This window comes from Lytechinus pictus, chromosome 13 (assembly GCF_037042905.1).
Source record: "Lytechinus pictus isolate F3 Inbred chromosome 13, Lp3.0, whole genome shotgun sequence".
NCBI classification, from domain to species: Eukaryota; Metazoa; Echinodermata; class Echinoidea; order Temnopleuroida; family Toxopneustidae; genus Lytechinus; species Lytechinus pictus.
This window is the reverse complement of record NC_087257.1, coordinates 6,162,642-6,174,717: the sequence shown is the minus strand read 5'-3', so window position 1 is coordinate 6,174,717 and position 12,076 is coordinate 6,162,642. Positions and strand designations below refer to the sequence as shown.

At 35.3% G+C, this 12,076-nt stretch overlaps 1 protein-coding gene across 1 annotated transcript in view; it reads left to right on the top strand.

Moving 5' to 3' along the window:
* The first annotated feature begins 5,260 nt into the window (after positions 1–5,260).
* Positions 5,261–12,076, top strand: part of LOC129274945 (dynein heavy chain domain-containing protein 1-like) — an 88,872-nt gene continuing 82,056 nt past the window's right edge. Inside the window, exon 1 of the mRNA XM_064108440.1 lies at positions 5,261–5,349. The gene's annotated coding sequence lies outside the window, so the exon portion shown is untranslated. The remainder of the gene's footprint in view (positions 5,350–12,076) is intronic.

Genomic DNA, 12,076 nt, shown 5'->3' with positions numbered 1-12,076 from the left:
ATGTTTTTTGTTATTTTTCGTCTTCTTTAACCACCCCTTGCCTTCTTTCTCTAATTGTTTTTTTTCCTCCATTTTTTCATTACTTTAAAAATACCTTAGAGGTCGACCCCCCCCCCCAATATTGGCGGTTAAAACAAATGAAAAGAAAAAGTATGAGAAAATGTGTAGAAGAAAAGAGAAAGAAGAAAGAAAGGTGAATAAAATTAGTGGAGGGGAGTAATTGGAAAATAGAAGAAAAAAAAGTTCAAATTATGAAATAAAATGAAAAGTTTTCTGCCGCGCATTGATCGCGCTCACATTGCCTGTTGAGTGAGAAATAATCTGCTTCAGAGGATAACATGAAGCTTTAAAAAAAAAAAATTTCAAGTCAATTAAAATGCACAAATCCTTTCGCTTGTCATCCGAGTTTTCATCATTTAATTTTTAAATCACGGTGACAGAAGATGCTTTGGAATTCCAGGTTGAGGTCTAAATAGAATACTAGTAACTAATGCGCGCTCTACGCTCGCTCTTCAAACTGTCTACATGTTAACAGTGCTTAAAGATTCCCTTTCGGGTCAGTAGGCCTTTATTTCGGGTTCAGATTAATTGCTTATTGCTCAGATACACAGCTTAATTTGCTCTTTTGTTTAAGAAGGTAATTTTTCCGGTTTTCTGATCGGAAAATCAACAATTTTCAACGTACGCTTCATCCTCACATCAGTGATTTATAGGTGGTCCAATTTTATGGGTCATGAATGTTTTTTCCCCCCATTTAATTAATTTATCTTCATTTTCCCTGTGCCTGTATTGCTCATTCCAAGACCAAACTATCTTTGTATTATGGGAGGGTGTGTGTATGTTTTCCGCCATTAAAAAAAAGATTTATGTTTAGGAGCAATTCATTTTAAAAGCAATATTGGCCATAAGCAACGGAGGGAGGGTGTATTTTTTTAAACATTAGTTTCCTCCTTAAAACTTAAATGTGAAATAAGTCATGTTTATTATAGGAGCAATTCATGTTTAAAAGCATTAGAGCATATCCGTACATTGTTTAAAAAAAACTGATTTTACAGGGGAAAAAAAGAAGATTTTGCAATCAGCAATAACAGAATCGTCTGTAAATTCATAAAACGGGAATTTTTCTGCAATTTAAAAGAACAGGTCTGTTTAAAAAGGGGAAAATGTTGCTTTCTTTAAGGAAATTTGTAAGGTTCCATACAGCGGCGTAACAGGGGTTGGTGGCCAGGGGGGGCAAGAGCCAAAAATTTCCCGGTCATAATCATGGTATGAACAGGCATAATGGAGAAATTCATGAGGCAGCAATTTTTTATAGGGCCAGATAGGCCTATTGCGTATCGGCAGAATTTATCTGGTTTTTTTTTTAAGTTGCGAGCGAGCGAAGCGAGCGAGCAAAAATTTTGACATTTTTAATCAAAAAAATTCAATTTTTTGATATCCAGAGAATCATATATTTCACCTTTTTCTCTTTCCTTTTCTTTTTTCGTGGTCTGATCATATGAACAGGATTCTTTGCGGCAGTAACGTGAAGAGTATAAGAAACAAACGAGGGGCGCAGTATGGCACATGTGCTAAAAAAGCTGCTTGATATAAATCCCGAGCGAGCGAAGCGAGCGAGAAAAAAAATCACCTTTTAATGAGAATTTAACTTTGAGATATATTTTGACATAATATTCAGTAAAAAATAATATCCTACACTTTTCCTTTGCCTTCATTTCCTCTGTTCTTGGTTGTAGAACTTTTGGGGGCCAATGGCCCAACCCTACCATACTCATATACGAAAGTGCTATGCGATTGGGGTCGGGGGCGAAGCCCCCGGAACTTCTTGTTATCAAAGCCATCGCAGATTGCCGCTATTTTAATCAAATATCGCGGGTATATACAGAATATAGTTTTTACACAACACATTTATTCAATCTAGTTGCGTAATGAACCAAATATTTTGAGGGGGGGGGGCAATGTGGGAATATTATTTTAATAAAAGTCGCCAGCGAGCAAAGCGAGCTGGAAAAAAAGATTGCCTACTGACATTAAATTCTAATTATGTGATATATAAATTGTTTTCATTCAGTAAATAACACATTTCATTGCTTCCATTTGTTTCATTATACGTTGTCTCCTTTAATTTCTTTTATTTCCTTTGTGTATGGAACCAAGACCCCCACGCCTGTACGCCATGTGATTGAACGTAAAGCTTAATGTAAGAAGGGTCCCTACAGGGGAAGTTATATAGAGCCATTTGAAGGTTATAGATGAAGAGCCCCTACTGTGTGGGGTCGGGGCAAAGTCCGGTATTTTATTTGAAAAAAATTTAGCAAGCTTACAGCACAATGTTGTATGCAGTCCATCTTTCTTCCCGCTCTTTATTTTCAATCATCGGCAGCCCGGTCGTGTTATTATGTGTTTTGTTTTTCTTTTCCCTTTTCTTCGTTTTCCACTTTAGCTTTTGACTAATTCCCTTCTAACTTCATTTCCCGCTATTGTTTGCCATTTTGTCATCTTTTACATTATTTCCCATCACGCTATTGCATTACATAGGCCTACTTCGGAATGATTTATCCTTTCTCAAATGTTCTTCTTTCGTTCCTTTTCCCGCTGTCCTTCATTCCTATTCTGTTAAAAAAATATTTTTGTCTTCGTTTTTATTTCCATTTCCCTTTCCTTCTCCTCCTTTCCCTTTCCCCTTTCCTTCCCCTTTCCCTTTCTTTCTCCCTCCCTTTTTTTCTTTTTCCCGTTTTTTTTTTAATTTTCCCGGTGAAATCCGCCAGGGGGGGCAGCTTGCCCCCCCTGCCCCCCCGCCTGTTACGCCACTGGTTCCATACCAATTTCCTGTATAAGATTACGCAATCTCATAAGATTACAGGTGTTCTCGAGACTCTTATGCAGGAACTTCTTTTATTTTAAGGATAAATTTTCTCACAGTGTATACGCAGCAGATGGGGGAGGGGTATTTTTCAAACATTAGTTTTCCTCCGAAACTTTAATGTTAAAGAAGTCATTTTTAGGAGCAATTCAAGTTTAGAAGCATTACCATGGCCCTACGCAGCTTCCCCCACCCATCGAAATTTTGAAAACCTACATTTTTTCCGACTGAAAATTTCCACAAAATTCGCCAAAAAATGTGTATGAAATTTTTCAATTTCACTAAACGCCTCAGCACTATCAGGCTCGGTCAGTTTGCTCCCTCGCTTTTGAAGTTCTTTGTTTGTCTGTTTGTTTCTTTTTTTGTTGTTGGGTGATTGTATATGTTTATTTTAATCATTTAACTCAATTACCATAAACACTCAGGACAAACGATTAAAAAAAGTTCCCAGAACCTGTTTCTTGCATATCTTGTAAACCTAAAAGAGTTACTCCATGATCCTGATCCTCAGTGAATATAATTCAGGAAGATTATGCCTGGAACTGTTTCATCGGAATAATGCAAATCTTTAAAATGACATAACTTTTTTTTATTCATTTTGATCAAATTTCAGTGTTTTGTTTGTCTGATTTTTCTTTATCCGTTTAATGGGGTGTTGCAAGAAACTTAATTGCGATCAATTGCAAGTCTATTTTGGGTCCCCGCTAAATCACTTATATATAATTGTAAAAATTAATTGCAAATTATTGATTGATTGCTAATCTGGTCCTTGAAACAAGAATTTTAATCTGATTTGCTACAGCTAACATTGATATATCAGTTGTAAAATTGCAACAGAATATTTGCAATTGATCGCAAATATATTCTTGCAACACCCCCTAAATCATATTATTTCCAGCCCAGAGCATCCCTTTAATACGCAATCTTTCTTTAAAAATTTAGAAACTGTTTTGGTTTGCTATACATCATAATATTTCTGATAACTTACTAATATGTTTAATTAGTGTAAGAAATAAAGTTGGAAACTCAAAATCCAAAAGCATGATAAGAGGTATAATTAAGCACAGAAAGGAATGCAATAATTAAAAAAGAAGCTGTTGCAAATATTGGTCAGTTATAGTGACGACTTTATTTATAAATCCATTCACTAAACTATTTGATGACTGCCTTCCCTTTAAATCTTTTTGTAATAAGAAGACCGTGGATTTCAAATGGCAATTATCTATTAAAGAGAGAGAGAGGGAAAAAAAAGAAAAATGCTTTTATAAAGCATATTCACATAAACCTTTTAGAAAATCTAAGTGAAAGCATTCTGTGCATAAAAAAACATGCTAAGGCTACATCTAAACAGAAATTATAAAAATCAACAATTAGATTTACTTCCAATAACAACCCAAAACTTGTGCGCTTATAAGCATTTCCTGATTTTTTTTTATTATCCAGTTCAGGACCTCAACAGGTTTAAATCAATTATATGTATAATTTTCGTGTTTATTCCTCAAATCTGAAAAAAGTTGGTAAACAATAATTCTTTCATTTGTATGCATAACTTAGGGCACTTTTTATTTTATTTATCATTATAATTTTTCAAATATAAACCTGATGAAGGATTAGGCAAAGGAATCCACCTTTTTGGAATTTAGTGTATTATAAAAGGGAGCTAGCTTTTCTTTACAACGTACCACTGATGCACATATATCCTTTCTTTTCTTCTTCTTCCCTCATCTTACTACTTTTATCTTTAAAAAAAATCTAACTTACTCAGTTTCCTCCTTTCTTACCCTTACTATGTTTTCTCCTTCAGTTTTCTATACCTCCTTTCTCCACCGACCTTTTTCCCCCTCACCTGCAAGATTTGCTTTGAGATGTGCAACTTGCATGTTGTGTGAAATAGGATATGTGCCCGTATTTTCGTATGTAAATGTATTGCATTATTAATTGTTAACTTATATAAGCATTGCTTCCTTGGGTCCAATTTTGTTGGTATTTGTGCTTTTTATAGTACAGTTGTTGGATTAAACTAATTATAATGGACATGATGGGTTTAACGCCAGTCTATCTAGAATTTAACAATAATTTTATAGAAGGCTGGAGTCATGATATTAATTCTTCCATATTAATGGCAATATTAATAGTACTAATCAATTAATTAATTAATAAAAATGCATTTCAAATTTGTCTTATACTTCCTGTATTGATTCAAGTATATTTTGTAATTTTTTTTGTAGCAGGAAAAGAATGCATTTTTTTTTAATTGGTGAATAGGTTAAAAACTGGCAGTGCATATGCTAACCCAGGTTTACCTCAGAATGCCACCCACAGCACCCCCTGCCTATCCATCAAAACTTCCCCACCCTAGCTGTGCTGTCGTAAACAAAGCGGGCGCTCTGCATTTTCGTCGAAAATAGTTACAGAAGAATGGCGACTTGGCAACGACAAGCAGACCTCCCGTGAAATCGAGTTTCGATCGTTAATACGGTTACCTTGTGAGTATTGCCATTGGATATTTGTTTTGATACGGTTACTTTCCTTACTATTTGGAAATAATCAGTAACTCATATAAATGACAACCTGTACTCAGTCTCAGCGGTTGTTACCAGCAAACCTGCGCGGCTCGAAAACTTGATTTTTGCTCCCACAAGCTCGCTCGATGTGACGGAGACGGAGTCGGCCTCGCGCCTCGGCCTCGCTCGGCTGCAATACACACCGGTCGCCGCAGCAGCTAGCAGCGGCGATGATGGTGACGGTGCCGCCATGCCCATGAGTGACCCCTAGCACTTTTTAGCAGCCTGGGCCTGGTTCTAGTTCAAGTTTATTTCATTTCTCAAATCACTGATACAACAAAGAAAATAATTACACAGATCAACAAATTTGATTTTTAATAAAAATCGGCCAATATTAGGGTGTCTGGAGAAAAAAATAATTTTTCTTATATCAAGAAAATATCACATTTTCTTTGTGAATTTGAAGAGAAATGACCTTCAGACTGAGTGACAGAAATGTAAAATTTTTGAAAAAAATCCAATTATTGGCTGCAAAAAAGAAGAATGAAATTAGGTAAATTTTCAGCATTTCTCTGCCATAGACTGTGTAGTTAAGAAATGGACACACACAAATCCAAAATTTTAGCTTCCGAGAGCTGTTATAAATTTATTATTAATGCCAAAAACTTGTCCATAAAGAGTCCAATAGGATTTTTTATGCTCTATCTTATGGTATGATTTTTATAAAGATTTGGAAACCAGATCACAATGAAAAATTGCGACAAAGTGAAAAAAATTGTGCAAAACAGAAATTTCATTTTCCCATAGAAAACGCATGGAGAAATGGCAATCTCAACACACACAAAAATAAGGGTTTGCAATTTATCTCTAAATCCTTATTTAAAATGATCATATAAACTTGTCCTTACTGTCAAAAGAAGCCCCTGAATTTTCTCTTTCCATACATGCCAAACACAAGTAAATAATCAATTCAGATCACATTTTTCTAGTAGCCTGAACTTCCCCGAAAAAATGTGCCATATTTTCCCCTAAATCAGCCTGTTTTATGCTGACACTTTTCAGTGTGGCTTCAGACACCCTACCAATAATAATACTAGCGAGCCTAAATTTGGTCACTCAACAGAGTCAACTCAAGGAATTTAATTTTTTTTTTTTAACGCCATAACGGCTTTAACGCCCTCTTTAAATTAGGAACAAAATTACGAAATGCAAGCGAAAAAATGTTGAGCTACTTATCGAGCTGAAATTTCTTTAAATATAACATTATTAAAAGTTGCTACTCTTAATTGTTGTTTAGGCCTAGGGCCTAACGTTAGATTCTAATTGTAATTTTTGGATTTCCCGGAATTTCCTGGAATTTTTTCATTTCCCGAACCTTTCCTGAAATAAGTCAAAATTTCCCAAATTTCGGGAATAGTGGAAACACTGGGTTGGCCTAGCTTGCCTGCTTAGATATCCAATAAAAATGCCTTTAATATTGGTGGTTTATCCAATAGTAGGCCGGTCAAATTGAAATCCTAAAATTTTTATTTGAACGTCTTCACATTTTTATTTACAATGACATGAAAGAGAAAACAAAATCAAAGCAAACATACCAACTCCCAGTTCCAAAGGTTTCCAAAAAGTGAAGATATTAAGTGTCAAACTATGGCCTTTGTGAGACCAGAAAGGGACAGAGATAACCGATTCAGCCCCCTAACTTCCCCGAAGCTAGTTGTCACGTAAAATGGTCGATGAATAGCTAGTTTCGAACGACCTCCTTAAATTAATATTCAATTTTAAATTTGCCGCTGCAGCCCGGCTCGTAGTCTGTGGTAGCTTGTGCACGAGACGTTATTTACGAAAAATGCATTCTAAAAAGTAAAACTCTCCCCATAAATAGAAATTTACGATTTACTTTAAAAATAAACGATGATTCATATTTCATACCTATAAAATGATGATCATTTGACATATCCGACTTCTAGATCATGTTTTTGGTGGAAGTTATTTCCATCTTTTCTTCTCCGTCAGAACTCCGAACGTAGCCACGGACATGCCACGGCCAGCGCACCCGGTACTGATGCAAGCTGCATATACGGTACTAGACGACCGGCCTTAGCCACAGTCATGACATGCCGTTGCCAATTTTAGGATATTATTTTTAGTAATTATAAATATTTTTTTCCCCCTTTTTTAAACGTAACAGCCATTAAAAATAAATGAATCTAGTTTACTTTTATTTTTACATAATATTTATAATACTGATTAGCCTCATTACACCTCATTTTTATTTCATCAGCAACATGTCCTGAAACTTGCTTCCAATTCCCACTGTACAATTTTTTTTAGTACTCACCTAGTAAAACTTAAAAACTTGGCACGTGCCGATAACTTCTTCCAATCCAGGTCCTTGGCCATTGATTAAATGTATTATCACGTCGAAATTTTGAAAAAAAATGAAAAAATGAACTTCTTGAAACGAATCATGCAAATAATTAATGTTATGTATTCTGGAAAATGTACTGATCAAACTAATATAATAAATAGAACTTGTGATGAGTGCTCCTTTTACCGGAAAATTATAAAAAACTGAACAAATTTGCGCTCTTCTATCTAAGTTGCGGAGATCCATGATGAGAAATGCCAGACGAGTTGGGTCTTGTTTTCATCGTTAAAGTTTGAAAGTTCATTTATTAATGGGGGTGACTTGAACACATCGGTAAAAGTATCAGTAGAAACAAACATAATTTACCTCTATATCATAAACATTAATTTTACCTCTAAATCATAAACATCCATAACAATATAGCACTGTATCAAACATATCAATTATTTCAGTTTTATGCTTAGAATACTCTTTTATGTTTGAGTGGAATTTCCCCATTTACAAGTTCAAGTTACTCTGTGCCCTTTGGTTCATGTCATGAAACCCGTTCTTATTTTCATTTCATTCATCAAATCAAATACGATACGGTGCAGTGCAACACGTGCAACAATGCCTGCTGTGGCGTATTGCAAAGATATCAATGTCTTTATGACATTAAAGGCATATTCTTTTGTTTATCATATCAAATGCAGCAGTTTTTGTCTCCACGAAGACATATATTTATTATTTTACTCCAACGAGGAAGCTGCCCAGGTGGAGTGGTGGAGCTGGTGCAAGTTCATAACAGAGGATACGCCCAGATTTGCATACCTCTAGGTAACTATTTACACCCCCCCCCAAAAAAAAAAAAAAATAAAATAGAAAATAAAAAAAAAAAAAAAAAATGAGTCAAGCAGAGTAAAAGCAACAGTGGAAAATCTTTGATAAAGGCAAGTAGAAAAAATAATAAAAACAGGTCTAAACAAATAACAATTATATCTATTTTTTTTAGAGCTAAATTATAAAAATAACTTTTTAGTTTAAATAACAGTTTCATTGTATTAGCAATTTAATCCCAGATATTTCCCCCCCCCCTATCTCTCTCACGCTCTCTCATCCTCTCTGAATTTTATTTCTTCAAATAGAATGTTGAAGCCCATCGATCAAGCTTTGAATTTCTGCGTCAATCAGGGGAATTCCCTGGGTCTCTTGACAGGCTTGGGGTCGAACATGTGCCATTTGATCTCTCGCATGCGGTCTTTCCATTCAAGTTGTGGAAAATTCCATTCATAAATAATTTAGACTAATATCCAGTCTTTTATTTTTTTTCATTCGATTGATTTTCCTCACTTTACATGGCAGCGACTGTATTTCTCTTAATATTTTCAAAAAAAGGACTGTTTTTTAGACTAGACGTAAAAGTCAAGCGTCGCGCCACGCTACCGATTCATCAATATTCATGAGGAATCGTAACCACGTGATCGAAAAGATCGTCGGAAACGTGAATATTCAACAGCACTGGATGACGTCATTTTTAGTTTTTTGCTTGGGAATCCAAAACCCTGATAGGTATTGGCATGAAACCAACAGGAATAACACTAGAATACGATTTTCTAACGACCATATAATGTGCAGCTCAAAAAATGCACGGGATCATATTTTTTTTTAGTTTTTTCATCATTATTTCTGGATTGAGGGGGCGGGGCCTATGTACTTTTGACGTCAGAATCTCTATCAAAAGTTCTTTCGCTGAAGTTAGCCCACATTTTTCATAGACTTACCAGTTGCCAATCCCAAGCAATTTAATGATCAAAATGTGGAAAAACACGGTCACTTCCGCATTGGTCTCGCCGTGCGTTTAGAGAGAAAACTCGGGAGGAATTGGGTACAAAATCCACTGAAATCTTCGGCATCGGCCAGTTTTTAGATAACGAACGATAATAGTAGGGACAAGTATAGTATTTGTGAGTATGAGTGTTGTTTTTATCTTGAAGATGTTAAGATTTATATTTTTAAAAGATTTTTTATTGTATTTATCGTGTTTTCATTTTGCATCAACATTGGCAAAGATACTTTGACATTGGGACCATTTGCGAGCTGCGGCTTCCTCGCAGGCAGTGTCGCGGGTTCCAGGATGCTCGTTGTCCTCCCTACCAATAGAAGCGTTTCTTAAGAATGTCATGGGCGCGCATTGCATGATTGAATAGGCATTTTATGCGCAATGACTGATTTTTATTTCTTGACACAAAGAAAGTAAATAATGAATGAACGGCAGATAGAATAAAAAAAGAAAGAAAGAAAGTAAGTAAATATGAAGACATAAATGGGTCAGAAAGCAGAAATTAAAAATAAAAGAAAGAAAGAACGAATGAACAAGAAAGAAGAGCAAAAAAAGGAAAAAGAAATAAAAAAAGAGGGCAAAAATGAATGTAAGAAAGAAAACAAATAAAAAGAAGGAAGAATTAAAAAGATCTATTTAAAAAGATAAGAGAAGGAAGACAGAAAGAAAAAAAATGAAAGAAATTAAGAAAAAAGAAAAAAAAGAAAGAAAGAAGAGAGAAAGGGAAAACAGCAAAAATAAAGACTATAAAAGAAAGAAAGAACCAACCAACAAAGGAAAAAGAAAAAAAAGATTGAATGAAAGAAAGTGAAAGAGGAAATACGGAAGAAATTAAAAGATTATAGAAAAAACGATATATAAAAGACAGATCCATGGACAGAAAGGAGGAAACAGAAAAGAGGGAACGAAAGAAAAATAAAAGGTTAAGAGACGGACAAAATGAAGGGTGGATGAAAGAAAGGGTGGTAGGAATAGCCTTAATTCTTACTACCAGTGGCCGTCGATTTTAAACAGGATAGAATGGGCCATCATGAGAGGTGATAACCCTCGAGCTAAATTGTAAATATTATCATAAGTATCGTGAAAGATAAAAGATAAGAACGTTTTCAGAATACTATGCACTTATCTCATTCAAGCATGATTAGTTTTAGCGCACTTATGTGCTAGTTATGAATTTATGCACTCATCATAGGTTGTAAAAACCAAAGATAATTTTCAGAATACCAATTTCAGATCAAGACGTAGATAAGAACATATTTGAGATAAGAATATTTTCAGAATACCGCCCTTGGTTCAAAACGGTAAAAGACTCCCCTTGCAAATGGTCGTCCAGTTACAAGTCTCTTGCACACGGCGACACATTGATTCTGTCATTCCGACATTCGTGAATCAAAGCCTTCATTTTCCCCAAGTCAAGATTAGGACATATAGGTCAAATGTTAGTGAAAAGTTTGCGGTCTCTTCATAGGAGAAAAGTATGCCTAACGTTAACTTGGGGTGAGATACAAATAGCAGGGCTCCACACTAACCTTTTTTTCTACTGGTCCAACCTGTTCAAGTCGGACCAGTAGATACCCAGTTTTCCCATTTTTTACTGGTCCAAACCAAAAATTTACTGGTCCCCCAAAATAAAGAAAAACATAATAAAAACCCTTGAGTTTATTTTGCTGTCTTTTGTTGTTTTTATTGTCCCCCCTAACAAAAACATATGATGGGGTGACCATATTTTGCGCACATTTTGGTTTTCTTGACGATTCCAAGACACTTAGATTATTACACATAACGTCTTCACAATGAAGATCAAATCAGATCCGCGAGATGGGGTGGGGTGATGTAGGCCCCATTGACGATTTTACTCTTGATGAGTGCATATCAAAAAGCTTCATTTTATGGCTTGGAATTCAAATTTCAGATTAAAATCAATGTAAATTCGAGAAATTTGCAACGCTTACCGACTTTGTCGTCTGCTCACATTTGTGACCTAATTTTGCGCTGTAAGTTTGCTGCCCTCTTTTGGTTGACAGCGAGTGTCAAAACGTTAGAAAACCAACTCGTATTGTCGAGCACATACCAGCCATTTTAGTACTTCGAAATTGGTAATACTATCATTTTTTATTGATTTTTTTTGAGGTTGAGAATAGGCTTGTGCAATACCATGGATTTTTCCTATCTATCAGTGACCGTCTTATCAACACTCGTAATACATTGCTCGTTGCTGAAACTTTAATTAATTCTGGCATGATTGGGAGGAGGTAGGCGCGGCCGGGCGGGGGCTAAATTATTGATTCTAAAATTTAAGAAATTTTTCTCAAAATTATGCCAAAAATTTACTTCTCATCATAATCAATTTCACTCAATATTCAATCATCATATTCAATTTCACCATACAAATCATTTCATTATTATTATTTTTTACTGCTCGGTGGTAGAAGAATGGTAGATCTTCAGGAAGATTCCGTTTTCCGTGATGGCTACCCCTCCTGCTTTGTAGACTGGTGGAGCCCGCCTTTTCCTCTGTCTAT